At 37.7% G+C, this 15015-nt stretch overlaps 1 pseudogene; it reads left to right on the top strand.

Annotated features, from left to right (window-relative positions):
- Positions 1-755: 755 nt before the first annotated feature.
- The window catches only part of LOC147505587 (ruBisCO large subunit-binding protein subunit alpha-like), a 31268-nt pseudogene continuing 17008 nt past the window's right edge, over positions 756-15015 (top strand).

Below are 15015 nucleotides of genomic sequence, written 5' to 3'. Positions count from 1 at the left end.
TATAATTCTTCAATAACTCAAATTAGTAATAATAAACAAAAATGGCTCACCCAATTGGGGCAGTTGTAGTACTGCCGACCTGGATTGCCGTTGCTTCTTGATACGTGTAAACATGATGCGTCAAAACGACAATAACATCTTAAAATGGGGTGGATTATGTTTTCCTCGATCATCCTTTTATGACTTACAAAAAAATCAAACCCTAGTAAAATTAACTAAATAAATCTAACTCACTAATATCAAAATTATTTATTGAAATTAACACCTGAGAGCAGAAGAGTAAACAACTATAAGTGGTACGTTGGTGTTGTGGGTGGAGGAAAGTAGTAGTGGAAAAACTGAAGAAAAAAAAAACAGACTTTATTAAACAAATGGCACAAAGAGATCGTGACCAACCTTATCCAGGATGTTTATGCCAGCTGATATAGAAACATATTAACAATGACAAACAACATTCATATGTATTTACAAGACCAAACAAAGCACTGTACACATAATCAACTAATATGACAAATGCACCAAAATTATAAGTTTTTTCAACAATGGGGACCATCCTTGTGGAAAACGGTTGCAACATAACTTAATCTATTTCATGATCATGTGTTCTCTCTTTTCCCCTAGAATAGGAAAAAAAACCCTTAGTTAAGTTTTCTTATCCCTTACAATAGCATGTTTTTTTCCACTTTAGGTAAAATCCTCCATTGATCACAGTGAGAGTTCTTTAGTGAAAAAAAAAATAAAACTTTGTTAGCAATATGAGTTCTCATGTTCTGAACCTCCAGAACTTCCCAACTCTTCAAACGACAAACACAAATGCTCAGTCACAAAACCTCAATCATAGGGTGGATAGAGTTTGCTCTCAAGGAGTAAATGGAGATAATCCAGGAGGGCAACCACGTAACTGGAATGCACTATTTCAGGGAGATAAAGGAAGTACTTTAGAAACTGGTCTTAAACAGTTCAGTCTAAATATAGTCGAGGGTATTGCACAAGTACAAAATGAGTTAATTTGTAAAGGTCGGAATATATGGAAAGACTATGTTGTGGGGTTCTTTTTGGAACAAAAACTACCATATCTAGTGGTAAGAGAATTCCTAAGGAAAAAATGGAAAACAAAGGGGGATTATGAGATGGTTGCGGATGCAAATATCTTCTACTTCAAATTTACCAATGAAGAAGATAAGAGAAGGGTTCTGGAAATGGCCCAGATATACATGGCAGGAAAGTGTTTCATAGTTACCCAATGGAATCAAGATGTGGAAAAGAGAAAACATACAGTTAAAGCTATTCCGATTTGGGTAAACTTATACAATGTGCCAAAGGATTTATGGACTGGGGAAGGATTGGGGTTTATGGTAAGCATAATAGGGGAACCTCAGAGGATGGATGAAGCCACTGCTACAAGGAAAAGATTGGCTTTTGCTAGAGTTAGTGTGTTAGTAGAGATTAACTTAGAGTTACCTGACACCTTTGATATAGATATGGGTGGTGATGATATTAGAACGATATTGGTGGAATATGGCTGGATACCAAAGATGTGTGACTACTGTAGGAAGTTTGGGCACAAGACTGCAGGGTGTTTGAGGAAAGGCAATGGTATTCACCTTTTTTACGTTAGAGAATTGAATCTCTTCTTATGCGAAAGTGCAAATTCAAAGATTTGCCTTACTCACGATCTTCGTGTTCATATAGTTTGGAGTAAGGATTCGAACCAACCTAAATCTTAGGACAAACTACAACTTGGTTGTTTTACTCTTTAGGGAACTAGTGAGTAAGTTTAAATATGATTATATTAATACTAAATACTTTGTTTCTTTACTACACAAAAATTAAAAACATTAAGTTACAAAAATCATGCAACTAATACACAATACAATTTTACTAAAAGCAAAGGTGGAGAGTTAATCCTCCTCATGTGAAGATAACTTTTGTTGTTTAATTTTAATAAGTTCATTTTATTCTTCCTAGAACTCATAGACAAGTCCTAATAAAAGAAAACTTGATCCCTAACATGTATGGCTCATCTCTAAGCTCATACATGCTAGCATGTGGAACCAAGATAATGACTTATCTCTAAGCTCATCACTTTGATCCCTAACTAGACACTACACCAACTATCATTTTGGGATAGGATGTAGGTCTAGTTGTTCTTCCTAAACAACTTACCAAACCAAACAACAAAGATTTTCCCTTACATGAGTTTTATTAATTCCCCAAAAAGGAAGTTAGCTCATGATCATTGGGATAAAGGATTACAAGTGTAGAATGTAACAAAAAAAGAGAGAGAGAGAGAAAGAAGAAGAAAACTAACTATCTAAACTTACTTGCTTTTGATTTATTTTCCACTAGAAGAAAACCAAAGTTTCCTCCATTAAAACTATTACAAGCTTTTTCTTACCAAATAAAAACTAAATAAAAATCTAAGACTAAGGAACTAAAATAATACAAGGTAAGGAAAAGAAGTCAAGGGAGTAAATGGAGTGTCCCCCCCCTTGTTTTGTTTTCTTCTCTATTTGAGAGAAATCTCATTTCCTCCCACGTGAAACATCAAACCAGATTTACTTCATTTTTATCCACCACATTAAAACAAAGTGACACCTTGCCTTTTTTTTCACTATTAACACCTAATCTAATTAATTACATGCAAGGTGTCAACTTTGCACAAATAATTTGTCATTTTTGTCTTGACATGCTCCATGATTGATGACTCATCCAATCTTGTGGGCCTGCATAGTGGGTCCATGTGCAGTCCAGTGGCGTTCCGATCTTTGGGCAATTTTATAACTTCCCATCTATGCGTAGAGTTCATTGCCCTGATTGTCTGAGCAGGTCACTTGTCGCATTCGAAGTCCTGGTTCAAGAGGTAGGAGCTTCGGAAGTTTGATGCTTCTGTGCGGATTTGGAAGAATTCATATATATGTCGTTCCCCGTGCTTTATCGTAGGTTTAACCAATATTTCCATGTTTACTGCGAATACCTGCAAAAGTATAAAAACATATTTATTTCATGATTATTAAACACATAATTAACCAAATTTATATGTCTCAATGGGGTTTCATAATACACTTTTGGGTGTTTATCACACTACCCCCAAACAGCACTTTGCTTGTCCTCAAGCAAAGAAGAGACATTAAAACAGATAAGTGGCCAAAAATGTGTAGTCCTAACTAATTCTCATTTCGCAGAGTGCGGTTGCATTGACCATATGCAACAAGGCCTTAAACCACTAGGAATTCTCTAGTGGATGAGTTATAGCCTCGTAAGAGTTTTCTAGAGAAGATACTCACAAACTTCATTTAAACTACAATGACTCAGTGATAAAAACTCGTTTCCTAAATTAATCTCAGATATCCATACATCTCCTTAGCAGGAAACGAGGATTGATTTCTTTGAAACTCAAGTTAATATGCATCCAATAATTAAAACATTTACATATGATAATGCATACAGTGAACTTTGCATTGAAATGTACTAGTAGGGCCGTTTCTGGATCCTTTGGAGAGCGTACTGATAAAACAAAATTTACACACGTTTTTATTATTGGCTTTCAGTTACTTATTTTCTTAAGTCCGAGGTCCACAGTCCAAAGTCCGAGGTCCACAGTCCAAGTCCAAAGTCCAAAGTCCAACGTCCGTATAGTCGTACGTTTTAGTCAAGTTACCTTACTCACGTGGGATTGGTAGGATAGGTCGAGTAAGGGATCGTCCAAACCTTAGGGCTCGGATAGGTTCACAACTAGAGTTACAACTTTAAGTGAGTAGGATTTTTAGGTTTCTTTTTAGTTGGTTTTTAATTAAAATAATGGTAATGCAAATAAAATAAATTACTATGACGATTATATGTATGTAAACAAAATGTAGAGAAACAGGGAGAGAGTTAATCATGCTCATGCAAGAATCATTTTTTAACAGTTTTTATTACCAAATCACTACATCCCTAATTGCCTCGCTTTGAGACGACGCCGAAGTATTGATCCCTAGTGCATGCCCACATCTCTAGGTCACATTTCACTAGCATAAGGAGTTTTAATAATACCGCGATCTCCGGTATATTATTTCCGCTCCCGGCTCGATTTCACATCACCGGACGAATTGGAGAGTTTGTCGACACTGAGAGTCGTAGCGAAGTAGATCTGGAGCATCGTGATCCAACTTTGTACGTCTCGATCATTTTGGGACTGGATGTTAATTCTATGCCTAATTAATTCTAAGTAGTGATTCTAGAATATTAACGAGTCAATCCGATTTTTACACGAAGCAAAGATAACCCTCCCCGAGGGGATTAGCTCATCATCATAGAAGGAATAATAAAACTTGTCGTATACATTAAGTAAATAAATGCGGTGACGTAAATTAAACTAGAAAAGAAATGACTGTTATTAAGGGTAAAATAACTTACAGTATTAAGCTGCTGAAATGGAAATGGCGGAATGTAAGTACTGAAGAAGAAGAAAAAAACTAAGCGTAGCTAAAGCATTAATATGCTGAAGACCTTATAATGAAGGCGACCCCTTCATATATATAGGCTGATACAAGAGTGATCCGTGAATCATTTAATTTAGTTTTGTTCGGTAGCTGATTTATTTGTTCAAAACTTTGAGAATCAAAGTTTTGTTTTGATATGTTTAGCTTTTTGTCCTTTTGCTTTTTAAGTTTTTTTGTTTCAGTAGCTTATTTCAATTCAAACCACGGTTTGAATTAGTGCGTACATCTTCTCTCTTGCCAGGTGGTATCAAATTGAAACCATTCTTTGCCACCGCCTATGCCGACTCATCATGCCTTCGGGCCCAGAGAGTGTGTCCACTTAGTGTGTCCATGGCGGCCGATTTTGGCGTTTTACGACTTTTTTTTGTCCTTCGCTAGAGAGTTCGTCGCCTCGTCGCGCTATGGCAGCTTCACTAGCCAACGTCGGCACCTAGATTTATCCGATTTGAGCTTTGGGAGTTTCCTGCTTCTTTATATGTGGGCCCGTTCTGTACTGGTTTTGTTCTTTTGGAAACTTCGACTCTAGTCAGGCTTTGTTGGGCTTCACGGGGATTGAGTGGGAATTCCAAATATTCCCCGTATTCTCGTTTCTTGGCAGCTTCACTAGCCAACGTCGGCATCTAGATTTATCCGATTTGAGCTTCGGAAGTTTCCTGCTTCTTTATATGTGGGCCCGTTCCGCACTGGTTCTGTTCTTTTGGAAACTTCGGCTTCACGGGGTCGAGTGGGAAACTCCAAATATTCCCGTATTCATGTACTTCAATGCATGTTTTATCACTATATTCATTTTAATTGCGGAAACCTGCAAAAGTACGAAAATATAATTATTACAGGATTATTAAACACATAATCGACCAAAATGCTATGTTTCTCGGGATTTAATATTATAGTTTTGGGTGCTTATCACACCACCCCCAAACAGCACTTTGCTTGTCCTCAAGCAAAGAAGAGACATTAAAACGATAAGTGGTAAAAAAAAATGTGTTGTCCTAAGCTAAATTTCATTTCGCAGAGTGCGGTTGCATTGACCGTATGCAACAAGGCCTTGAACCATTAGGAATTACCTAGTGGACGAGTTATAGCCTCGTGAGAGTTTTCCAGAGAAGATACTCACAAACTTCATTTATACTACAACGACTCAGTAACAAAGGCTTGTATCCTTAATTAATCTCAGGTATCTAGACATCTCACTAGCAGGGGAAACAAGGATTTTATTATTTCGAAATTCAAGTTAATATACATACAATAATCGAAACATCTACGTATGAGCATGCATGCAGGAATCTAATAATGAAATGTACGAGCAGGGCCGTTTCTGGATCCTTTGGATAGCGTCCTTAATTAGGTTCTCATAGGTATATGTCGAAACACAATTTCTCTCTTATTTTTCCACTCAAGCTTTGCTATCTCCGGTGTGCGGTGGGCACACGCTTTCCTCACATACTCAATGACAAATGAGGAGGAGCGAGGTCGAGAAGTCACAACTACTACTTATTATCACACTATCCTATTCCTAATTGAGCTAGAGGTCTTTATTAGGTGTTATGGGGGCTTAGGTGGTAGTGTAGAAGAAAATGGAATGGAAAATTCAAAATGCTAAGTATGAGAGAATAAGGTCTTGAGATATTTATACTAGAGAATCCTTATTTTCTTTCCTCGCTTCTAATATGGGTTTCCATACTTGGATTTTTCAAGCTTTTGTATTCCCTTTTGATTTGATCCTTGGGGGAAGTTCTAACCTTGATATTTCTTTTGATTTTCGGAAACATATTTCTATTTTCTTTTTCTTTTCTTCTGAAATAGGTAACTGATTTTTATTTGTGACAAGGGTTTTCTCTTCATTTTTCTGCACTTCATCCTATTTCTCATACTCATCATCTAGGTAGGCTTATTTATTTATGGTTACTAGATGGGTAATGATTTTTTTTTATTTTTTTTGTGAAGTAGAAAGGATTAATGAACGGTTCAGTGGGGCGACTAGTGGTAAAATTTTTTACAGGTGTGAATTTTGGCTATATCGATCCAAAGAAGGCCTGAATTCTCGCCTAGGATTTGGTAGTGATCAAGTAAGTACACGTGTGAACTTCTCTATTCGGAAGAACTACTCCTCTGTGTCATTACTCATATATCACACATTTTGAGGCTTTTGGTTAGATTCTTACAGGATATGGAAACTAAGTTGTCTAACTGTGGGTCCCAGAAACTTACTGCTGTGTACATTAAATGATAGTCAGTGCATGAATGCTCATGAAAAGATGTAAAAACTATTGCATACATATTAAATTAAGTTTCTAAGAACAAGTCCTAATTTTGATGCTAGGGTGAGATTTCTAAATATTTTTCATCATAGAAAGAGAAACGAGAATTTGTCATTAAGTAAATTTATTTAGACATTAAGTAAACTATATATAACTATGCATGCCTAATTTTTGCAAAAGGTTCTCACCACCCCCAAACAGTTGGATACTGTGTCCTCAAAGTGTTAAGAGGAAGAAAGAGTATACCTGAAAGACTTTGAGCAAAAATAAAGCTGACATCTTCCATAGAAAGTTATTGTAACACACTATATATTATACATCATAAAAGTAGAAGCACACTGTTAGAGTAGCACACTGTTAGGTTATTTATTTATTTCATATCAAAACATAAAACAAATATGTACATGCATCAACTCACATTGCCCCATCCTTGAACTGGGGGATAGTCCTTCCTTGCCTCGTCCCTGTAGAAATGCCATTCCTTCAAGATCCCACCAATCTATCATAGCTTTCGGACTTCACTCCATTTCCTCTTCTTTTGCATTGTCTAGATGAGCTATCATTTTTCATCATTAGGGAAAGAACGAACTTTCTTAAGATACCTTGCGTATGTGTCCATGTCCGAAATCGCAAGGAACGAATTATCTTGTTTGTTGGACACATAGAGTCGACCTTTACCCAGTCCTGAATGGTGGCTGCAAACTCAGGGAAGTATGTCCTCACTATCCTGCATGCTGTAACTGGCAGGGTGATATAGTGTTGCCAAAAAGATCGAGCCTTCTTAAGATTCTCAATTACTAGTTCTGTAATGTCGAAGGTGGTACGTTGCTGGGCCAATGCATGGAATGTCTTACATGCTGCTTTTGATGCCGTGGAAAAATGCCAATCTCCCATGATGTTCAGAAGAATAAATAACATGGCAGTTCCAACATTCATGGTCATACTGGCTAGTGGAATAGTGAATTCTGGCCATCGGCCAGCTTCGGCACGTTCTTTGACGTGGGCAAGGCCATCGCCATAGCGGGCAGCAAAATCTTCCCTAGAGTAGTCATTAAGGTCATTCTCTATCATGTATTGGATGGGAGATCCGGGTCAAGAGGAGGAAGGTCTAGAGCCATAGCCACTGTTGGCTCATAAAAGGCGTGTCGGGTGTTACCAATACGTAGTGTAAACCCATTCAAAGGGAAACCCTGGACAGCTGATAGATCTTCCATGTTATTATAAAAATAAGTTGCCAAACCTGGGGAGTATGTCTGCTCCGGGTGTAGAATGAGAGAGTTCCATCCAACTTGAGTGATGTAGTCTCTGAAAAGATGTCCATATGCCAGAGAATTTAGCAAAGAATGGAAAGATTGTTCTGGAATCATCTTTGGAGCTTCCATTATGTGAAAAAAAAATTGTGACCTGTTTAGACAAGGATAAACAAATATTAGAGCATGATGAGAATAATTAAGTAAAAACAAATTACCATACGAAAATTAAAAACTAAAAAGAAAATGATAAATGATATAAAATTGCAAAATATAAATGGTTTCATTGGCCCAAGTAACGGCAAGGATCCTTTTGTGGGAGGAATCCGTTTATAAGATTCTCTATGCCGTCAATCCGTGCAACAGCCTGTTGCAACATTTTGTTTTCTGTCTGGTAAATCTCGGCATGGTTCTCCATTATGAGAGTGTGATTTGCCAAGAATTGGTTGTGGCTGTGCAAGAATTGTGCTTGTTCCTCTTCGTTTATTGTCCGCGGGTCTTGAAATTCAAGAAGGCTGGTGATAATAATGTTCTGACGTTTGAATAATGTCATCAGTCCTTGTTGAATTAAGCGAAGCCCTTCCATGGGATTAAATACGTTACATAATGCATTTTCAGTGAAGATGTTGTCGGTGGAACAATCTTCGTTTGGTCCTGTACCGACATGGTTCTTTGCGACGTCGGGGTTCCAGAATCCATTCCTACATACTGAGTGAATGGTAAGAATGTTGGCTGTTCGAAGAGGTGTATGAGGAGAAGTGCTAGAAAAACCCCAATGTATCATGATAAGTGTCACAATGGTTGGTAAAGGGGCTGCCTTTTCCCGCACGCGCGATTGCATTCCGAGAAATTTAATAATGCAAAATCATTGCGGTTACTCGCAAGACCCGAGTAAATGGAGGAGGGGTTTGGTTATTTCGGAAGTCTTAGATGTGCCTAGGACATTATGAGCTACCCATTGGATCACAGATAATTGGTTCTTTTGTAAAGATCTCTGATAAACAATACGGTTTTTCCGGTTGTATTCGCCGTGAAGGATAGTTGCAAACATCAGATGCCGGATATTATCGAAAGGTGAATCCTGAAGGTGAACTCCTTGGTTTGTAATAGGAATTTGAAGTACCTCAGAGATGATTTCCATAGTCAATTCATTTTCGCATCCGTTAGCACGGACAAAGAATTGTCCGTTTTGGAAATAACCGCTTTTATAAAATAACAAGACCAATTCTCTGGAATAAAATGCTTGTTTATGGTGTAAAAGAGGGTACCATCCTCGACGTAATATTTCAGTGTCAAAAAAAGGATGAAAAAGACCATTTTGGAAATTTTCCATAAAATTTTGCTCGGGCACGAAACTTCGAGTGAGGGCCATTAAAGATGGAGTGGTGAAAGTTATTTTTGAAAGGAAGTTAAATTTTTGAGGTGCCTATCCTTGTTATAAATAGGCACCCATCCGAAATGTAAAAGATACGTTTCGAGGTGTCACAGGGTAGTTAGACCACATGTATCTTCTAAGATATGCGCAAAAGTGGATGTAGTGTGGATGAGAAGAATGGGGCATGTGACAAGGAGTTTTTTTTTTTTTTTAAATAAAACGTAAGTAGAAGGACAAGGAAAATGTAGGTATACGATTACACTAAGATGTAAGAACATACAATGGTATGAAAACACAACACAATGATACGATGACTTAAATACAAACCTAAATGTTAGATAGAACTATATGCCACATTAACAACATGACTATAATAAAACAACCGAGCATGAAGACTTGAGAACCATATTCAATCTGCTGCTGCTCAAACTTTTCTAGTGCATCCATTAATCTTGAGCTTGGAGTGGTCCAAAAACGGTTTTTAGAATAAGAAGTGTAAAGGGAAGAATATGAAATGAGTGAATATGGAGGAAGAGTTGAACTTATTTATAGAAAGAAAATTGCCGTTTTCTGACTGTTTTCTGACCGTTTTCTAGATGTGGTCATGACCGTTTTCTGACCGTTTTTTAGTTGTGGTTCATGACCGTTTTCTGACTGTTTTTTGATGCGTTTTCATTATCGGTTTCTGAACGTGTTAGTTACGTTAAAATTTGTTGTTTAATGATGAAATATATATATATATATATATATATATATATGTATATAATTTATTATTACCAATATATGTTCCTACCTATATACTATAATATTAGATATAGCTAATATATCAAGATAAAAATATTTAGGAACCATCTACTATTAAGCTAGAAAATGCAAACACGTAAATAAAATATCGATATAAATAATATACAAGACCGGAAAAAAATAAATCTAGCTACCGATGATCCCTCAGTGTCAGAGAATCCCTGGGGCCGCGGAAGAAGAACCGGGGAGTCCGCGACGCCGCGGCAAGATCTGAGCTCCGTGGAGGCTAAGCGCTCCCGGATATCACCAAGAGTATCCATCACCGAGCTGGCCCGATCTTTGGCTCGCCATGAACATTTCTGAAACCGGTTCCGGAAAGTAAGCATACTATCCTGAAATGCGATCATGGAGGATCTCATTTCTGCTTTGGAATTCACCCATCTTTGTTTGTCATCGACTCGTGGCGAGTGGTCATATCTGTCCTTAACTCGCCTAAGGTACGTCTCATCGATACCTGATAAGTGCTCAAAAAGTGCTATTTAACCCTCGATTATGCCTCTTGTTTAGCCATCTTAGTGGACTAATAGTGCTTGTAAGTTATGTTTTAAGATTCTACAGGTGAAAAAGAGAGTTTTGTAGAATATTAGAGAAAATGGGGTAAAACGAAGCAATTCGGAGCATTAAGGATCACATGGGAGGTCCGTGGACAATCATGGAGAAAGCCAAGGAATTGGAGCTATTAAATATGCGACTTGGACCTATTTTAAAGTCTATTTGGAAGCCCAAGGCCAAAGGATTCGTTGCTTGGACCAAAGCCCGCAAAAGATGATAGAAAAGTGCTATTTAACCCTCGATTATGCCTCTTGTTTAGCCATCTTAGTGGACTAATAGTGCTTGTAAGTTATGTTTTAAGATTCTACAGGTGAAAAAGAGAGTTTTGTAGAATATTAGAGAAAATGGGGTAAAACGAAGCAATTCGGAGCATTAAGGATCACATGGGAGGTCCGTGGACAATCATGGAGAAAGCCAAGGAATTGGAGCTATTAAATATGCGACTTGGACCTATTTTAAAGTCTATTTGGAAGCCCAAGGCCAAAGGATTCGTTGCTTGGACCAAAGCCCGCAAAAGATGATAGAAGGATAGAGCAGAAGAGAGAAAATCGGCTTATGCGTCTGGGGCGATGTATGTATCGGCGTCGACGCATTGATTGCATCGGGACGATAGATCGGCGCCCAGACGCATTGATTAAGTCGGGACGCATGGATAATGCGTCAGGCGCATGAATCCATCTTGTAGCCAATTCCTTCACCGGTTTTGAAGCGAAGTCAGACTCTGAAAGAAGTCTATTTGTATTAGGAAAAAAATGACGGTTTGGAATGCTTCTAGAACTCATTGTAACCCCTATAAATAGAGGACCTAAGTGCCTCATGTAATTAGCCAATTCACTTATATTCTTGTCTCCAGAACTTGAGGCAGAGAGAGATTAATAATAAAAGATCGGTTTTAACTAGCTGAGTCTTAATAAATTAGTCTTTCTAGTCTTATGTTCTTCGACTCTTCTTCTTCTCGTTCTTCGTGTTCTTCCTTCTATATGGAAGGCTAATCTTCTCCTTCATGGGAGGAGATGAAGCCGGTGCTTAAGGTTTAATGATTCTTCTGGTTTATGGTGTTCTTCAATCAGGTTAGTTCTTTATGTTTTTAGTTATTAGTTCCATTGCCTCTTTTGGGGGATGGAAGTATAGATTAAGGTTTTTATTTATTACAATTGAATATCATGCTAGTTTAGGGTTTTATTTATTGCAATTGAATATTTGCTAGTAATATGCTTTTATTTATTGCAATTGAATATAATACTAGAATAGAGTTTTATTTATTGTAATTGAATATTATACTATTATTCTCTACTTTTCTTCTAATTGTGTAGTGTTTTAGAGTAAGGGAAGTATTCCTTGTGTTTGCCTTAGATGGTGATTCATTGAATAGCTGCCCAAGCTCACATAAAAGGAAAGAAGATACTAGTAACATGAACATAGGAATAACCTTAAGTAGAGTTATTTGTTAACGATGTTTTGTCCAAGAGGGCATCGGCACTCGCTCGATTGCCTAATTGTAGTCTACTTGTGAGAACAACCATGGAGCAAAAGGTCATTGAATCAAAAGTATTGGTGGATTTGAATCTCTTGAATCTATCTCTCTCATATTCTCTCCTTATTTCCAATTTTTAGTTTTAGTATAAGTTTAGTTAGTTTAGTTTAGTTTAGCATTAGAATCTAAAATATCTACAATTATAGTTTTTAATCCCTCAAACCCCCTTTCCAGTCCTGTCCTTCATATAAACATACACTTAAAAGTGGAACGATACCCTACTCATCCTTTACTTATTGAGGGATAATTAGGTTTTGATACGCTTCTCTTTTGTTCAACGATCATCATCTATCTACATCATCCATACACCATCTAAACACACAAAAGGAGGAAGTGTCAAATGGCGCCGCTGCCGTTTTAAGTTGTTTATGTTTAACGTTTTCTTTCAAGATTAGAATTTTGGATCTTGAGGTAATTTTAGCCACATCATCCATCCTTTTGGAAAAGAAAGAAGCTTGAAGGACATCTCGAAGACAAGATCTACCATCCAGGTTAGTCGAATCTTCATTCTATTTATTTTTCTTAGTATAGTTGCATCGTAGTTTAGTTTTATTGCTTTCTTAGTATAGTTGCATCATAGTTTTATTGCTTTCTAGTATAATTGCATTTAGGACCTTTTCAACAATTGAAGTTGTAAGCCAACACAGCGAAATATCAAACTCTAGTGTTTCTTATGCGGATCTTGATAAAGCGGACTATCGATGCGTGGGGCGTGGTACTTAAGCAATCCAAGTGATTCACCATAACCCTAGAAGAGGTAGCTTTAGACAACGGGATGAGATACTAGCTGTAAAAAGCCCAACCAGTTGAAGGAAAGTAGTTTTGCATATTAGTATAATTTAGAATAGTTGCATATTAGTTTAATTGCATTCAAGCATAGTAGGATAGTTTTCATCATCTTCGTGATAGCAAGAATACTAGAGCAGGATTGATATAATGGCCGCGACGTAATGATGGAGGTGTTATGGACACCAATAATCCACGGAAGCTATCACACCCATGCAAGCCTGACATAGAAGAAGCTTAGCGATTTTTATTAAGCCAATCATTGGAGACCCACCCGCGTGATATTGTTTTTCGTAAAGCGAAGCTAACCCGGTTTGAGCTTAGAGCATCAGTAATCTCAATGCTTCCAAAGTTCAATGGTTCAAACAATGTTCAGCCATATGTTCACATGAACATATTTCTATCAGTCCTCAGAACTTTCAAGAACCAGAATATCAAAGATGAGAGTATCAAGTTGATTCTTTTTTCCGCTCTCACTTTCGAAGGTAAAGCCTCCGAATGGTTAAGCTGCCGACACCGATCAATTCAATAGATAATTGGGAGAAGTTGAGAAAAAGTTTATGAACAAGTTCTACCCACCCGGAAAAGGCGGATGCCATGCGCGCAAGCCATTAGCAATTTCAAAGGAAAAGTGGTGAAGAATATCATCAAAGCTGGGAGAAATTCAATAATCTGCTAATCTCATGTCCACATCATGGATACGACAAAGAGCACACTGGCTCATTTTTTTTTCTATCGAGGACTCTCGATGATGAACAAGCGAGATGATCTGATCAATGCACAAAGGCAAGTTTACATCAATGGATGGAGAGGAAGCTTACAACTTTTTGAGAATTTAGTGAAGAAACACAACAATGGACTACTAGCAAGCGAGGATGTCGCTTAGCTAGCATGGGGGAGCCAAAGCAATTTGGTTACCAAGCACATGAACAATCGGATCAAGAATTGAAGTCTACATTGGCGGCTAGCCACCAAGATTGAAACTTTGAGTAAGAAATTCAATCATTTCTCCATGAATCCCTCCAAGATCAACAAGTCTCAAGCTAAATCTTTCCCGTCATGCAAGCTAGCCAATATTTGAAGTCTGTGGGACACTTCTCATGCAACTCTAGAATGTCACGGTTACTATCAACATGCATCGGTTGGAGAGTACAATATAAACTCATTTCAGAGGCCCAACCAAGGTGGTAATAACTTTCAAGGTAATTATTGGAGACAGAATCTTTGGACCCCAAGTTCTCAAGATCAAAGTTATATTCCACGGACAAGTCAAGTTTCAGTTGGTCCCTCAACAACAATTATACTCTCAACAAAATTCCAATACAAGTGGAGAGTTAGTGCGATCCTAGGAGAAATTATGCGCACCCGCCAACGGAGAATGCAATTACTTTGCTATCACAGAAAAAAATCAGAAGTTTGAAAGTGTTCTAGAGCTTCTTGCACGCGATCTCGGCTCAATCTCCGGCAATCTCGGGCAAGTCAATGTTCTAGAATGGAGTCTCACAGAGGCTAAGGTCGACCAACTCACCACTGCTTTGTCTGTAAAGACACAAGCCACTCAACCTAGCTTATTGGAACCAATATTGAAGAGTGAAGATGTATGCCACATTGGGACAACTTCTAGTATTTATCACCTCCATGATCATGTTAGCTCAGTTACTACTCTCAGATCAGGATTGAAGATAGACAACAAGGTTGACTTACCTTCTCATGATGACATTGCTACAGAGCAATTGGTCAAGATTTCAAATGAAGTTCAAAAGGAAGTGGGGGAAATCCTTTCCACTCCCATTTGTCAAGACAACCAAGACAAGATATGTAAGAATGCCAAAGAGAAAGAAGAGCAGACACATGTTGATGTGTTTGTACCGAAGGCACCTTTTCCTATATTTTTTGCTCAAAGCAAAAAGGACAAGCAATTTTCAGAGATGAAGGAGGCATTTGAGAAAGATAACATCAATATCCCCTTTCT

The sequence above is a fragment of the Coptis chinensis genome, chromosome 4 (genome assembly GCF_015680905.1).
Source record: "Coptis chinensis isolate HL-2020 chromosome 4, ASM1568090v1, whole genome shotgun sequence".
NCBI classification, from domain to species: domain Eukaryota; kingdom Viridiplantae; phylum Streptophyta; class Magnoliopsida; order Ranunculales; family Ranunculaceae; genus Coptis; species Coptis chinensis.
Note: the sequence above shows the minus strand (reverse complement) of the source record. Positions and strands in the feature narration are given on the sequence as shown.